The following is a 17,065-nucleotide window of genomic DNA, read 5'->3' on the forward strand; positions in this document are numbered from 1 at the left end:
CCTCAGAGATTAGCTATGCCTTCCTGCTCTGCAGTATGCTAACTGCTACTACATTCATAATAAGGAAGAATTGAGAGCAGGGGAGAGAGAAAAGCTCCTATGTGGTAATTATGCCTGGGAAAGAGGATTTAGCTTCCATCAAGTTTACTGATAATCCTAGTCTTCAAATGGAAATGTGACTCATTTTTCTGAGATGCCTGCTATGTACACTTGAGGATATATATATATTTTCTTAAAAGGACATACATTTTTCTCCCTGACTTTTGCCACTTTCAATGGAAACTTTAACATGAAAGTTTTGATACTGACAAGGTTAATGGTGGCAATTTTGTATGAAGAAAAGTGGAGAAATAACAGAATTTCTGTATCTTTATTTTCTGAAAGGAAAGTTACTAAGGCTTTTTGGTAAATTATGTTTTCACTTGGAAAGGATAATCTGAGGGAGTGTTTGGGGAATTGTAAAATGTTTATCAAATGTTAGTATATACAGCCAAAGATTGATTATTTAAAAAAATACAACTTGAGTTTCACCCAAGCCACACATAACGTCCCTATGGGGCACACAAAATTTACTTGCTTTCCTAACTCAAAGTCCCATGTCCTCCCAGTTTCCTTACACACATTGAAAACATGAATTCATATAGTTAATTCTTAAGGGCTCTCTCCTGTGCTCAGTAACAAGTTTGCCAAGGTCAATCTTCAGCTGTCTTTCATGCCTTTGTCCTTTCCCATGTCTGTTTCCCCTACTAGCTTCTGAGCTTCTCTAGGGAAGGGACATGCTTATTGGTGTTTGTATCTCCACAACCATCTATCATATTACCTGGCTCACACCTGGTGACCAATAAATAATTGTTAAACTGAAATAATGAGTTCTGCTTTGTCATCCAATATACTGGCTGTACCGTCTGGGGAATACTGTCAGTCTGTCGATGCTCGCATTGTAGTTATTAATGATGTAAAGAGTCTCCCATGGAATTTAGTCCTGCTTGGAGTAGAGGGTTGGGAATGAATGAACACTAGTGCTCCTTAGAGCTTCCAGAGACTCTGTATCATTTTTGTTAACATGGACTTTGGACTCAGATAGGCCGGTTATGAACCTTAATTTTGCTACCGGGCTGTAGTGGTGCCTTGGAAAAGTAATGCAGCTTTCAGTGCCCGAATTAGAGGTGCTCAACAAATGTAGGTTGTATGAATTAAGGAATTGATTATTGCTAAACATAATTTTTTATTATCCCTAAAATAAGAGAAAAATATATACCTAACAGTACTGTTAAATACTTATGTGGCAAACTCAGGAAGGTAGAATATTATTTTGGTATCTTGGAAACATACTTTTGAATATCCATCATTTTTTACTGCCCTTGTGCTTTTTTGAATTATCTCTTTATAAGTATGTTTTAATTTCAGCAAAGGGCTACAACTAATATTTTATATTAATAGTTTATATTAATATTATTTTATATTAATGTCCTATGTTTCTATAACATACTCTTTCATTTTACCTTCATAGCACCCATCTGAGGTTATTAAGATTATCATCCACACTTTACAGCCTGGAAATCTGAATCCCAGAAAGGATTTGATCTACCCGAAGTTACAGCAGTGACCAAAGTATGACCAGAACCTAGAGCTTCTAACTTAACATCTGGTTGACTTTGCCCTCTGCCTTGTTGTCTTCTCAGTGATCAGGATTTCTAAAAAGAACCAAACATGTATCTCTGCATCCCAGGCCTTTTTGATGAAACACAAAGGAAAGGAGACTGGAATCCCAATTTACTGTGTGGCTTTTGTGCTGGTGCACTCATGTTATAGTTTTGATCTCTGACGTTTGCTTGTTGGTGGACTTAAAAGGAAGAGAACTGGGGAAGGAGTGCATTAAGCTTGACAGCTGTGTTTGTGTTTGCAGCTGTTGATATGCACACAAGGCTGCAGGGAGACCCAGTTCACTGCAGAAGAGCTGGTCTCCAGGCCTGAGCACCACAGCCTCCCTGTGGGTGTTTGAGGACTTGCTGGAGTTCAGAAGATACAGGCAAGTCCTACTCAGTTTAGGATTCTTCAGCCTGAAGCATATCCTCCTCAACCTGAAACATATATTATACATGGATGCATGCCCAACAGACTCAATAAGAAGTTTAGCAAAGGTGGGTGGGGGAGCAGAGGAAGATGGGGTGACATAAACAACTGATAGTTTGAAGAAGTAGTGTAGATTATTGGCCAAAGTGTGGTTTCTGGAACTAATTGAGCACCTACTATGTGCAAGGTGCTGCAGATATAGCAGAAAAACCCTGATGCCATGGAGCTTACGCTTTAGGGGGAAGAGACAGATAAAAAAAATTAAGTAAAAGTGGTAGACTGTATTAGAAGGGTGTAGAAAAACAAGACTGGGAAAAGGACGGAGTACTACTCACCCCCCTCTCTGGCCCATGGTCACTGTTCAGGATTCAGCTTTCCAGGGCACCAGCTTCTCAGTCCTGGGATGCCTTGGTGCTCCTCTACCAACTCTAGACCCCTTTTCTCCAGGCAAGAACAGGTCTTATGGTTTGCATCTGGTATGCACTGAGTAAGTAGTCACAAACTTACTTACATAGCATGGATTCAGAAGTGAATAAAAATAGAAATCAGAAGAGATAAAAGGAGAGGAGAGAGAGGCGAATTATTTAGATGTAAGCAGACACGCACACAAAAAAAACTGTTACAATTAAGCTTTCTTTTTTTGCTTGCATTTTGTGTCATTAATATTGAATTGAGTTGTGACTTATTTACCAAACACTTCTAGGTAGGCAGTAGGGGCATACAGAGGAGACTCAGCTGTACAAAACCCTGCTGCCCACTGGAGCAATATTTCTATTTTCCAAACACATCCTTCCTCTTTTCAAAAGAGATTTGGGCATGTGTTATTAGAATGCAGTAAACACAATGCAAATGCCTGACAGATAAGCCAGGGCTAAGGGAAGGATGAGACTGACCTCATCTCAGTGACAGGGGTCAAACCCTCCAGAAGCTGAGGAGACTTCCAGTTGTCAGGGTCAAAGAGAGGACACCTACCCATTCATAGAGGAGATGAGGGCTTTCTTTCAGAAAGTCTTCAGGGTGGACCGTCAGTGAAGGAAGAGGACAGAGTTTAACAGGCAGTTCCTCACTAATAGCTTTAGAATGAATGACAGTTGTGGTTGGTGTGACCAGGGTGTTCCTCTATCAGTCTCCTTCCACTGGCTGATGTTTCTGAAGAAGAGGTCAAAGGACAGACCTTGGAAACCCAGTGGGAGCCATGTGGAGCCACAGCATCTCCTTTGCCAAAGCAGGTAAAAGCTCAGGGCCCTCACGCAAAGCAGGAAAGACGGTTTTCGTTGCCATTCCTGAGGCCTACCAGCTAGGCCTGGCCCTCCATGTCCATGGTTTGCAGACATTTTTGACCATACTTTCAAGTTAGAAACACATCTAACAGTTTCATCTAACACCACACAGACACACGCACACCACCTCAAGCAAAAAATGCCCCAAATGTCCAAAATAACATTTCTCATATTTCAAGTGAGGCACTCTGATTTTTAAAAATTCTATTTAATTCTATTTTTTTATTGATACTTGTACCACCTAAAAAATTAATTTCATGTTACACTAATTGGTCACAACTTATATTCTAATAACAATACTTCAAACCAATTGTTCTCAACCCAGGAAGCTTTTCAGACTTCACACACATGTCTATCCCTCAGTGACATGATGTGTACAGGTGGCAAAGTCCCTAAGTGGTTCTAATGTGCCCCTCACCATCCTCTAGTCAACCCACAGGGACAGGTGCCTGGAAAAGGGAACAGAAGGGAGAGAACAGGAAGGATTTTTTTCTTAAGGCTCAGAACAGAGCTGGTCTTCCCTGTCCCAGGGGTGCCCCCTAATAGAAGGAGGTTCTGGGTTCCAATTAAGATATGAACTATCAGACTGCCACAACTTTTAGGAGATAAACCAAGTACATTTATGCACTAAAAACAATAAACCTAAGGAGAAATGAAGCCTGTGCTTTTTAATCCTTACATAGTTAAGAAAAAGCCTTCTGTGGCCTTAGGGCCAGAGGTCCAGATGCAACAACACCCATGTGTTCTTGAATGCCAGTAATAAGCTCAATCAAAACTAGACCCCCGCCCCATCTTCACTAGATGTCTGCTGACCCTCTAGGCCCCAAGTGCTCCTGGATTTTAACATCCAAGTGTGCCTTGTATTAGGGTGACCAGAAATTTTGCAGGCAGCATCTTGGAAGTACAGAAATTAGGATCCAACTAAAGAGTGGCAGTCTGTTGGCAAGAACCTTCATTCCCACGTGCAGGCCTTACATAGGTGGTATAGTACCTATCATACATGATACCCAGAGAGAACAACTTTTTAATAATCCTCCTGTATAGGATTAAAGTATCTTCAGTAATTATGAAATGAGACAAAAAATAGTAAGACCCAGAAAATAAATGTAGATGCTGACATTTAAAAAATTGAACTTGGTGTATGTAACCATGCCAGTAATAAAACAAAATTTAAAAATTTAAAAATGAAATAAATGTTATAATGCAATAGGAGGAAAAAAATCTACAGATTAATTGCATTACATGGTTCTGAAAAAAGAAAAACTTGTGTGCCATAGTAATGAATAATAACACTATCATTCCTATTGTTTTCAAGCTTTAATCTCTGCAAATTTGCCAAAGATATTATCAAAATAGATCTTCTTTGCATATTCATGTTTAGTAGGCAGGATAGTCAGATATGTGAATCCATCATTCTCATAATTTATTGAAGAACTTTTTTATTAATTTGAAACATTAAACATTTCTTTCATATGAAGCAATGAACATCTAGTAGGAAAAGGTTTAAACATAAGGACACATTTATCAGAAATCCCTAAATAATAGCATTTTACAAAAAAAGTCCATAAATTTCAATACTGTCCATTTTGTTTGTTCCTTCAGGATTAATTTTAGAACCTTGTAGATGTCTCTACAGTTGAAAATTTCCCACTAAAATGTCTTCAGCAAAATATTTATCATTTTTTTGTAAAGACTCAAGTTTCTCATCTTCTGCAAAAATCAGAAATGGGCTGAGTGATAGTGAACCTTGGCATGGTTTCCTCCATTGTTTTAGAATGAGTTACATAATTGAACTAACTCATGTTCTAATTCTGTGTTCTTACAACCATTTTGCTATTATTGTTTATTAGAATCTACTATTTAAAGACAGGTATATGTAATGCCACAGGAGTGGAGGCACAAATTGTGGCCAATGCAATTTTGAACTGACTGTATAATTGGAGTTCCCTGAATTGCTTGCATGTCGAGTATAATGTTTTTCAAAGTATGAGAAATACAATTGTAATGATATGAAACTCATATATATTAGAACTCAACCCTATATGTAGCAATTGTTTTAAACATAGAGCAACACAAAGTTCTTCTGGGAAGAGTATTTATTATTGAGTAGGGCAGACTTTTGTAGCAACCCGCCGGGTATGACACTGGGAAGCAGATCTTGAGTTGAAGCACTGACTGATTTGAGTTATGGTGTGATAAGATTAATCTCCAATAAGGCATTCAGCTACAAGGATAACAAAAGTCTTCGCCCTCTATCCCTTATAATGTTCTTGGTCTTGAAGTGAACAGACCCATCAGCAACTGTTTTCACTGAGGATGCAATAGGTATGGAAAGAAAACTTATGCTGCATCTACAGGCCATCCCTTTGAGATGGGAGACAGTGTGTTTAGAAGTGAGAAATAAGGACTCTGTTTGATCCCAGTGTGAATCCCAGGTGTGTCACTTATTTTTGGTAAATGATGGCAAATTTTTGGCATAAATGTAGGCAACTTACTGAGTCTCTCTGTGCTGAGTATCCTCACTTGTAAAGTGTGAACAACAATAGTGCCTGCCTCATAGAGATTGTGTGATGATTAAATGAGATAGTGCATGTACAGTGCCTAAATCTATGTCTGGTGCATGGAAAATGCTGTTGTGAAATGGTCATTAAGGGCATGATAGAAGTGTGCAGATCAACAAAGTCAGTTCTTTCACGGGTTTAAGCAAACAGTATAAAAACCTATTTCTGAGACAGATGTAATTGTAGTTTTAAGTAAAAGCTGGATTTATCCCATTAGCAGTATTTTTTAAAGGGCTATACCATCTATTGTCATTCTAACTCGAGATACACAGGAGACTGGAGTGGCTCTGAATTCACAGGATAAGTACATTTTATTGCACAGTAACTCGAATTCCTAAAAAAATCCTTGGAAGCATCCCAATTATAAGGGATGACTTGAGTCAAGGGAAAACTGTTCCCCTTTAACAGCTTGCAGTTGTTCTTTGCCACCACCCAAGCCCTTATCAGATCCACACTATGGAATATATCTGATTTTCCTGACCATGCTGCCTACCAATTCATCCTGACAATTTAGTATTCCAACTATTTTCATCCTCTCACTTCTGTTCAAGAAGCTACCACACCTCTCTGCCCACAATGAAGTTAGCCAGCATGGTTAACGATTGAAACTCTTTCAAAGGAGTTCCCTCTGTTTTCACTTCCTAACTCTAGCTCAGCTTTGAACAACTTCCAGAATGTGTAGCTGCATTACCACCTTACTTTACTTCCTTTCCTTATCCATGCAAATAGTCTCCTCACTGCTCATTCTCTCTCCAGAGCCTTTCCTTCTCTTTACTGTCCCAGTATGAGATGTAGAAACTGAGACTTAGAAGGTGAAATAACTTGCCTAAGTTGACATGTTTAGCTTGCTCCATGGCAGAGCTGATACTAGAATTCTGATTTCTAATCTAGTGATTATATTCTGAATATCTATTGCAATTAAGTTTCAAAATGCAGATGCAGATCATTCCCTTCCTTCACAGGTTTAGCTAGAACTGACATCTGCTTTTCACTTACCTCCCAATAGACAAGAGACCCTAAAAAGTCTTGGAAGTAAGTTCTAATGAGATACAAGTTGGGGAGGGGGTGTGCATGTGGGCATGGATGCATGCTGGTTCGGTAAGAGTGGGGAGTAAAGCTAAGGGATAGGACAACATTTCAATATGACAGAAGTAATTTTGTTTTGAATGGGTATTTGAGGATATAACATGTCAATAAATTTTTCCCTTCTGACCAGTTTCTTCAGTCCATATTCTTGCACACCACACCAATATCCCTTTCATCACTTTTAGCCAGTGGCCCCACAGTTTAAAAGGGTGATTTTATTGCTTCTGATAGGCATTTTGAAGGAGAAGGGTTTTGTCCTTCCTCTCACCTGCTTTCACTGAACAGAAGCAAGGATTGGAAGCAAATGTGTTCTCACTCCCATTTGAAGTTCAGAATTAAAGTGTGTCTACCAGGTTTCATAATGACAGGCAATACAGAATATAAATAGGCATACTTGGGTAGAATTTCAGTGAGTATGGTATTTAGATATAGCTCATACTGGGTTGTAGTTATTTTTAATAATTTTTATAAACCAGCATAGTTGAATATGAAGGACTGATAATATTTAAATACCTGATGTTATTTAAATTTATATTAAATATTTAAACATTAAAAATGAATATCAGTGTTTGACTTACAAAAAGAATGCTTTAGGAAACATGTCTGTAACTTGAGAAACTTGCATAAAACAAAGCCTATTTTTATGTAAACTTCTAAGAAATTTGGAAATTAAGACATGTTAATACTTTATGCATTTGTATTTGTTTCATAGATTAGAACAAAGGCATATACAGTAAGTAAAGAAAAAATTCTAAAGTACAGTTGATCTATATTCCTTCTGGGCCCCAATCTAGAATTCCTAGCAAAAGTCTGGGTCATCTTATATTAGCTTGGCAAAATGTAGGAAAAATTGAGCTGATGTAAATTTTCTTTGCCTTACACACATTTATTTTCCTCCTGCTATAGTAATGATCACTTAATTCAATTTAATTCTGGAGTACATTCTATGTACCAGATTATGTGCACGTACTCTGGCTAATTCAAAATTAAATAGGATACACTTAAAACCAGTGGGCACGACCAGCCAATATGACTAAATACAAAGAATTTCCATACTAGTGCTATGAATAGAGTAAGTAAATCTCTCTTGACAGAGAACTGCTTCACAGAGAAGCAAATTTTGCTTGTACTAAATCAGGGGTATGTCATTCAAAGCAGAGGGGAAAATTTGTGAGCCAAGGTCATCTTGGAAGGCTGAGAGTGTATGTGGGTAGTGAAGGAGATGAGTCTGGAAGATAGGGGCGGGGCAGGTTACCAAAGGCCTTACCTGCCTGGTAAAGGGTGTTGAATCTCTTCCATGAACAATGGAGGATCAAGAAGGATAATAGAAGAGTGTCAGGTGCACAGACGGATGCTAATAGCTTTGACCCTGTATGGCCCTGAGTCTCCTGGGGAAGAAGATGGCAAGATTTCTGCTGAGCCCATGGGTTTGGCATTGACATTGGGATACTGGGGACAGTGTAGGTAAGTGTTGAACAGCTGCTCCTGGGGTCACAAAAGGAAGCCAACCAGTAATGAGCAAGAGGATCAACAAATATCATCCAGCTAAAGATGAAAAAATCACAGACTTGTTGCACAGCCAATTAGCACAGTTATGCAAATTTTCCATGGCAACATTCAGTAGTCAGGATTAAGACAACTGGGTTGATATTACTGATATAAATCATTTTACAGATACATGCTTTCTTATGTCCCCCTAACTCCTCAAATACCTGTAGTCACCCATCTTCTATCAAGATCTATGATGAAGACCAAAAATGTGCTGGTGTGTTCTGAGGGGTGGGGTAGAAATATTTTATGAAGAACAGATATTACGCCTTTTTGACAAGAGACAAATGTTTTCATTCAAATGCTGCATTTCACATATTGGAAACTGTAATGAATTCTTGTGCACCTCTCTGCCTAGTTCACAATGTCAAGCCAGGCATTGAAACACTTCAGGGTTTCCTCACAAAATTAAATTTAATGTTACACCCTCTAGTAGAATGGTGCATAAATCAAGCGTTTGATTTGCATGGACTATAGCAAGCAGCTCCCTTCTGGACAAATAAAAACCCAACTCTGAATATTATGTCAGGGACAGGAACAAAGCAGTCTAGGACTTCCAATAAAAGTCTGGTATCAAGTGTAATTCATGCTGGTATTACACTGCTCGGTGTCAAGCCTGTTATTAAAACTCTTGTTTTAACCTCCTTTTTTCATTTCAAAAGAAAATGTTTTTCTTGACCAGTGCACAGTCAAACCAGTACTATTTATAAACTGGTGTCTACTAGTGACAGACATGGGCATATTTATTTTCTTTCTCCATCTACCCCCACCCAACAGAGAGTATAGAAAGGGGTACATGTGAGTAATCAAGTGGAAAGAAACAAAACGAAGGGCATGGAATAAAACACACCATGGGAGATTAGGTAACATGGATATTCACTAATGTTCTACCTCTGACCACAGTCCCAAGAGAATCCTAGGAACAGTTTCAGAGCAGACAAGTTTAAAAAATGACTCAATAGCCAAAGTTAACGGACATTGGGATGCAGAACATGCATCCATTTCAGGAAAAGTGAGCCTAAATATGCATCATTTGGTCTTATTTATACCCTCCAGCATATGCTGAGTTATTCATTCTCCTTACTCATATTTTCTCCATCACAGGATATCTGAACTGTTTTTTACTAAAAGTAAAATCACTGTGACCTGAAATTGAGTGAGGCCCTAGATAAGAAGCATTTTTACAAATGCACAATAAGTCCACCCTAAGTCCCCAGAGAACATAAATAGATCATGGACTTGTACACATTCTCTACATCAAGGCCTGTCATGTTTATTCTGGAATGCTGTAGAGGTGTTATAAACAGAGCTTGCTCCTGAAGCCAAGTGCATTTCCAAGAAGGCACAGCTGTCTGGAACACATAACCAGGTGAAGATGTGAGCCTGAGAGCTATGCTGATGATTTGGTATCTGTGTATAATTTCTTCCAGCTGTCTGTGAACTTCTGTTAGAATTTGAAATGCTTCAAGATAGGAATAGGTGAAAGTAGGTGTCTGAAAAAATTAATTTACGATGGTTTAAGGATAGTAAATTAGGATTCATCCACTCATTTGTGAATGGAATACATCAATAAATATTTATTAAACCAGTACAATATGCCAGTCACTGTGAAAGGTACTATGAGGGGGATGTAAAAAGGAGTTAGAACTGGTTTCTGCTATAAATATATTCACACATAAAAGCATAGGAGATTACAGAACTATAATGCAAGGTAAACGTGTCATAAGTCATATAAATAGAGTTCTATGTGGCATGAGAAGAAAGATATTATTTCCAATTGGAGGAGATTAGGGAAAGCTGAGCAGGCAGGATTTGGCCATGCAAAATAAATTGGGGAAAGAAAGGGAAATGCAGTGTGTGGGGAGGGTGGGGGTGTGTGGGGGTGCTGGTCATGGCCAACACTTGGAAAGGGGAAATCCCATGCGGAGACCATGAGTAATGAAGAATGACTAATTCCACATTACTGAACTAGTGAGCGAATGAAGATAAATCAAGGGAAACAAGATTAGAAGGGTAAATGGGATGGGGAATGGCTGCTGAACACTGGACTAAGTAGTTCAGACCCTTAAAGCAGTATGGAGCCATTAAAGATTTTTGTACAAGGAAATGGCATGATCTAATCTCTGCTTTAGGAAGATGAATGTGGTCATCGCGTATAAAGTAGATTAAAGAGTGGAACGTAGTCCTGGAGAGAGTCACTGAGGCCTAAACCAGGAGAGCAGTGTGGGAACAGACAAGAAGGGACAGAGTTGTGCAGCAGAATCCACAACACTTCACAACAGTGTGAGCAAGAGGACCGGGAGATTCGGGCTTAGGACAGGCTGATCCAAAATATGGAACTTAGCATATTGAATATTTATTTAAGCTGACAGAAGTTTGAGAAAAATGGTAGAAGTTGGAAGGCCACTCTGAACGCCTTCCAAACTTCTTCCCTGAAACAGACCATAAACCCTCCTGTGAAAGGTGCCCTTCCTGCACCTGGGGGAACCTAGCGTCCTGATCTGAGGACAAAGGGATACTGAGAAGAATCCTAAGCATCAGGCCTTACTAAGTTGCCCCATTTACTACATTTATTCCTACCCCTGAACCTATCACATTTCTCCACTCTTGATCAAACCTAGCATTGAATACTCAGGTCTGTTCCTTTGGGCCTTCATTTTACACAGTAATTTTGGTAAAGTTGGGAGACATTCTGAGTTGAGAGAAAAAGGAGAAATAAAATATTCCAAGATGGCTGCTGTGGTTATAAAATCAGCATAAAAGCTCTTGGCATTCATCATTCTGATTAGTCTACTAATATTTTTAGAAATCCTTACAGAGAGCCAGAGTTTAGCATGTCCCAAATAGAGCAAATGGATAATTTCAGGTACATTGACCTCGTTGATCATGATTTAAGGATTCGTATTAGAATAGAAGAGCATCTAGTCCAATCCAAGTTTACTTTGAAAGTACAGTCAGTCCTCTTCATGGATAAGGCGTTTTCTAATTGACTGAAACACCAAGCAGGCTGCTCTCTAAGCCAGCCTGTCAATACCCATACAGAGAAAAGCAGAGTGTTCCCTGCCTGCATCTCTCAGGCCAAGTGATTAACTGCACACAGGTCATTGAGCATCACAGATGTGAAGTCGGAGAGATTGAGTGTTACCACAGGACTCCTGCTCTAGAAATAAATGCCCTCCCACCTTGGCACACTTAGAGTAGACACAAAGAATTTGCCTGGAAAGTGTTAAGGAGCAACAAGCACCCTTTCAGTTTTGAAATGGAGTTCGATGTGGTTAATCCTACCAGCCTGGCAGTGAGCAATGTGCTGCCTATGATCACTGCCTCTGAATTTGAAAAAGATCTATTTTAATGGGAAACAAAAAGAGATTCCTTAATGGCCATTGGGATCCCATCTAAAATTCACCATTTACTAGTTTTAAAGGATATTACTTCTAGGGATAAATTGTATGAACCCCAGAAATAGTGACTATGGAAGGAATGGAAACTCCATTTTGAACATTTCTTCTCTGCTCTTAGAGACCAGAAGGTGGATACTGTGACTGCAGAGTCTGTTTCTCACAAAACCAGTGCCTCACAGAGCCTGTTCTCCCTTAAGATTCCTCAGCCTATTAGGGAAACAGGCTCTATTTTAATATTTCTGCCAAGTTTCTGATTTTTTAAGTTTATGAAACCAATAAAATAGCTAGTATAATCTGGTTGTTAATTCTAGTTAGTGCCTATACCTAGATTATTTGATGTAGGTTATTGCTACTGTAAAAGAGACATGGTTTCATATAAAAAATGAAGCAACTGTTTGATCAAATTAGATGATATCATTCAGAGCAGGGCATACTGAAACCAGTGTCCTTGGATCTCCTCTTGCCATCTCCAGGAAGTTGCTCTGACCTGCAATAAACAGTTGTGGTTCTTGAGCTGTTTAAGCCTGATTAAGGTATTTGTTATGCATTTGACAGTACACAGTAGTGCAGGATGTCAATTCTCAGCTGTCATCATCATGATTAAAAAGGGTGGAAGAGAGTGGCCTTTATGTGGGATGAGTTGTAATAAGTAATAAGGATGTCAGAAACCTCTAAGCCAATCATAGTTTAGCCAAAGTGAATAAAAACCCTAGCAAGATCTCTGACCCAAAAAGTTGCTAAGCAAATGATGCTAGATTTTCTTGTGAACAAAAATTACTTCCTGTTGTCCAGCCATACAGTCTCTTCAATTGTTAGGGGATCTTATTATGAATATAAATGAGAAGAATGCAATTTATTTCACAGAATTACCCCACAGGTCCTCCTTTTTAAAGGTTAGCATATTGCAAGGTTTTTAATTTGCAAAATAATTTAAGTTGAAGGAGGCAGTCCAACCAAAATTCCAGCAAACGGAAGACTTCAGTGTGAGGAAATGCCTAAATTGCAGTGAAGCTGGGTTCAAAAACTCTTAGAGGGATTTTATTTTAGAACTGTCTTGACAAGTGCTCACTTGCCAGTCCTCAGGAGGCGAGCAGCAGGGGGTTAAAGCCAGCCTCTCCCCTTGAGTGCCTCAGAGACGGTCAGTAGGGATGTCACACATCCAGTCTGGCCCACTTCTTCACTGAATCGTCTGAGATACTCTGCCTCTGTGAAGCCCACTTTTTAGCAATGATGAATAACAGCAGCAAGAAGGAGGAGGTGAGCAACTGCCAGTGAAACAACGGCCATCACTTTTGCTGAGAATCTGCCATCACTAGGTACTGTTAGACGCTTTTCAGGGACCTTCTCTTTTATGCCCAGCATCAGCAACCAAGGCTTCTGCTATTATTACCTCTGTATAACAAAAGAGGGAAAAGGCTAAGTAATATGCAGTGGACTAGAATGTGGCAGGTTTGGGCCTGAGGCTCGGGCATCCTGGCTTTCATTCTTGTTCTCCCATACATTTATGCCATATCATCCTTCCCGACATGTAAATCACATAGACAGATTTTAAAAATTGCATCTTGTTTTTCAGTTGTGGAAGAGTCTGTTTTTCACTTCAGACATTTCTAGAGTTAATCTGTTTACAAAATGGTTATCTTCCATTCCTTTAAAAATATTTGTTATGCATCTGCTCTGTGCATGGTGCTGTTAATGATAACCTAAGACGATAAGATATGGCTCCTGGCACAGAAAATCCCCTGCGTGTCTTCATGGCTACCTGAAGCTAAGGCATGACTGTACTCATGCATCTGTCTGTCAGGAGAATGCTGAATATCTATGTGGAGTTTGAGTGGAATAAAATGTTTTCAAATATATTATTTCATCTGTGTCTTACAATTCCATATGAGGTGGGCAGGGCCAATTTATTACCCCTCATTCATGGTTGAGGGATTACTCACAAGGTAAAACTGCCCTCACTGGTTCTCCTGGATCTAACTCTCCTTAATGAGCTCCAGCCTATTACACTAACATCTGCAGAGGCCTCTCCCATTTTGATTTTGATGCTACTTATGAAGAGAGGTCTGAATTTTGCTTTACGTAAGTGATAGTCCTTGCCTTAAAGATGTTTTATGATATTTATTTCTTCCAGATAGGTCTGACAGAATTCCGTCAGTTAGCCACGTTTAGCCCCAGTGGCAGACCCGTTTCCACTCATGATTCTGGCAGCCTGCTGAACTGCAGTGTGAACAAATGAGATAAGTAGAAAATATTCCTCCCCTGCTGGCTCCATGCTCTCCTCATATTCAGTCATGAGGACTAATGAATCAGAGATGATTGTGGTGGTAAAAATCCAAATGCAGATTTTTGCTGTCCTTACTAATGAGAGAAAAATATAGTAGACCATTGGCCTAAAGGCTCCAGATGAGATTCCTTTGTAACTTAGAGTGCATTAAAAAAGCTTCAGTAAGCAAGATAAGTTAATTTTTATGACCTTTATAAACTCTTTTAGCCTGTATCTCAGGAGCTTCTTTTAAAGATTAAATTTTTAAAAATCCTTTTAGCTCAGGCTGACATACCATCTGACTTTTTTGCTTCAAAGGCTACATCCAAAATCTATAAAGAAATTCTGCTCATGGCAATTATTGTCAAAGTAATGATTAGGTAACATGTCATTTTTAGTTTTACTGTTTTTTTGCCTCTATGAGATTAATCCAATAGAGCTCACTTCTTAACGTAAAAATTGCATAAGGGATGCAGCATTCCCAGTTGGCTTAGCCTGCATTTGCAGATTCTTGAAAGAGCAAATTGAATTGTCATGGGTAGCACCTTTCTCACATGATGACCATTGGGTTAAAGGGGGAGTGTAGGGCAACAAAGATCAAGATTTCATTAACAGAAAAACAACAACAACAAAAAACCCTTACCCTAAGAACTGTATTATTAATATATCATGGAGTCCACATAGTAGACCTATGGCACAGTTACCCAAAGGTGATGGGTGTCATTTTGCAGCAGGTGGGATATTGAGGGAATGTGAGGCCTCTTCATTAATGGCATCGCAGATTTAATTTAACAAAATATAGAGTTTCTTCTAATCTTTTTGGTTATAGGGTATCAGTTTCTTTTGAACACTGTGTTTTTGACTGTCTTGATGGGTGCCTACAAGAGTCATCCTGGACATCAGTCACTACTTCTATTATATCCAACCTTCTGACCCAGAAAATCTGTGGTTGACACAATTGATTTCTCTGTAAGATTCATGCAGCATTTATTTTATCTTTGACAGCCACCTAGAAGGTCCCACAAAAACTCAGTTCCTACATCTCTGTGTCAGAGAAAGATAGCCCTTTATAAAAGGTGCCTCTCCTGAGGGGCTGGAACAAAGTGTGAGTCTCACTTAGAATGATTCACTGAGGTAACAGGATTTATTAAGACGCATAAGAGCTTTGGTGACCAGACCACTGAGGGCACGAATACCAGTCCCATAGGAGTTTTGCTTTTGGAAATAACAATAATAATAACATAAAATAAAGAAAAACGGCCCAGGCTACAGGAATTATGTTTGCACTATCACACTTCACTCTGCATCAGCTCTTAACTGTGCCCCATGGGCCTTTCTTTTCCCCCCTCTTGGAACCCCTTTTCTCAGGTCCCAGAAAGCATCTTGGTTTAACACTAAGATATACAAACCACATCCTTTAAATAGATACTTGACAGTTATCTATTGCTTTCCATTGCTGTCTCTATGCTACCTCATTATATAGAAAGAGTACATGATTTTTCTTCAAGGCATATAAATAATTAAGTGCCGGGTTCAGAATTCAGCCTCAATTGTTTATCTTGTAAATAAATTGACATCTTCCTGTGTGCTCTAAAGTCTAAAGGTCTGGCTTGGTCATGCATCATCCTGTGAATTTTGCTGAGAAATGAGCATTGGGAAGGAACATGGAAGTCTGTATAAAATAAAACTGCAGTAGTGGTCTTTGCTTACTGAATTCACATATCTAAGCAGATTAAATTATTTCCCTTTTTATCTCTTAGCTGAGACTTTACAGCCTGAGCTGAGCCTCATATCTAATCAGGTCTACTTAACATTTAAGATTTTCATAATTATTCTAGTAATCAGTATTACTGTTTTATTTTCATTTTTAGCAATTTAATGGTAATATGCAGAGACCACATGTTTTAAAGAAATCTTTTTGGTTTAACATAGAACAATATAAAATGTTTTATTAACCACATACATGATAGGACAGAAAGCTCTTTAAGTGACTATCCCATGTCAGTTTCTTCTGATTCTGCTAAATGTTGTTTCTATTCCATGTCAAGAAATGAGCGAGTGTAATGATTTTGAAGAGGAGGTAGCATCCTTGGCTCTATCGAAGATGAAACACTTCCAGGGATCTTGGAGCTGACTTTTACTGCAGTGCTACCAAGAAAGATCTCAAGGTCATTATTTACTAGAAATAAAGATACCAGGCAGAAATCGATTACTACGACACTAGATTTATGTTTCCATTGCTCTCTATATACATCTCTATTTGTCCTAACTTCATGGGGAAGATATTTAATACATAATGGAAAGAGACTGTTGCTTTTGATTTATTTTTTGTTTATTATTTTTGGCATTCCATGGAGAAATTCTGGAACTCAGTACTGTTTGAGGGTGTGTGTCTAAGTATTCTGGGCACAGTATAGGTTTAAAGGTTCTGGAGAGACAAGGAAACTTCCTCTACTTGCTGAGTTCTCTTTTAACGAACAAACTATTTTCACTTTTTTTCTTTGTATGTTTTACATGAGATAATAAGCACAGATACAAAGGCTAATCTAGCCATAATTGCAACAAGAAAATGCTATGTAGTATTTACATTTATAGAAATATCTCCCCCTCCCTGGAGCCCATGAAGTGACTCTCACCAATCCTAGCTAACTCTCCCTTAGCAATTTGCCCAAGAATTGGGATACACCTTAGGTCCATGAAGGCACAAATACAGAGATGTTATGAACTTTCAAGTTTATTTTGAGTGAATAAGATGGCGGTTGGTGATGCATATAACATTAATATGGGCCCTATCTTTAAATACTTTCAGCATTTGAACTCAAAAAGAAAGGTAAGTAGAGAGTCAGGCAACAC

General features: G+C 38.8%; 1 protein-coding gene across 1 annotated transcript in view; it reads left to right on the plus strand.

The window, feature by feature from the left end:
* Nucleotides 1-16,735, plus strand: part of LOC140848515 (uncharacterized) — a 70,141-nt gene extending 53,406 nt beyond the window's left edge. The window contains exon 4 of the mRNA XM_073232422.1: nucleotides 16,261-16,735. The gene's annotated coding sequence lies outside the window, so the exon portion shown is untranslated. The remainder of the gene's footprint in view (nucleotides 1-16,260) is intronic.
* The last annotated feature ends 330 nt before the right edge of the window (nucleotides 16,736-17,065 follow it).

This window comes from Manis javanica, chromosome 1 (genome assembly GCF_040802235.1).
Source record: "Manis javanica isolate MJ-LG chromosome 1, MJ_LKY, whole genome shotgun sequence".
In the NCBI taxonomy this organism is placed as follows: domain Eukaryota; kingdom Metazoa; phylum Chordata; class Mammalia; order Pholidota; family Manidae; genus Manis; species Manis javanica.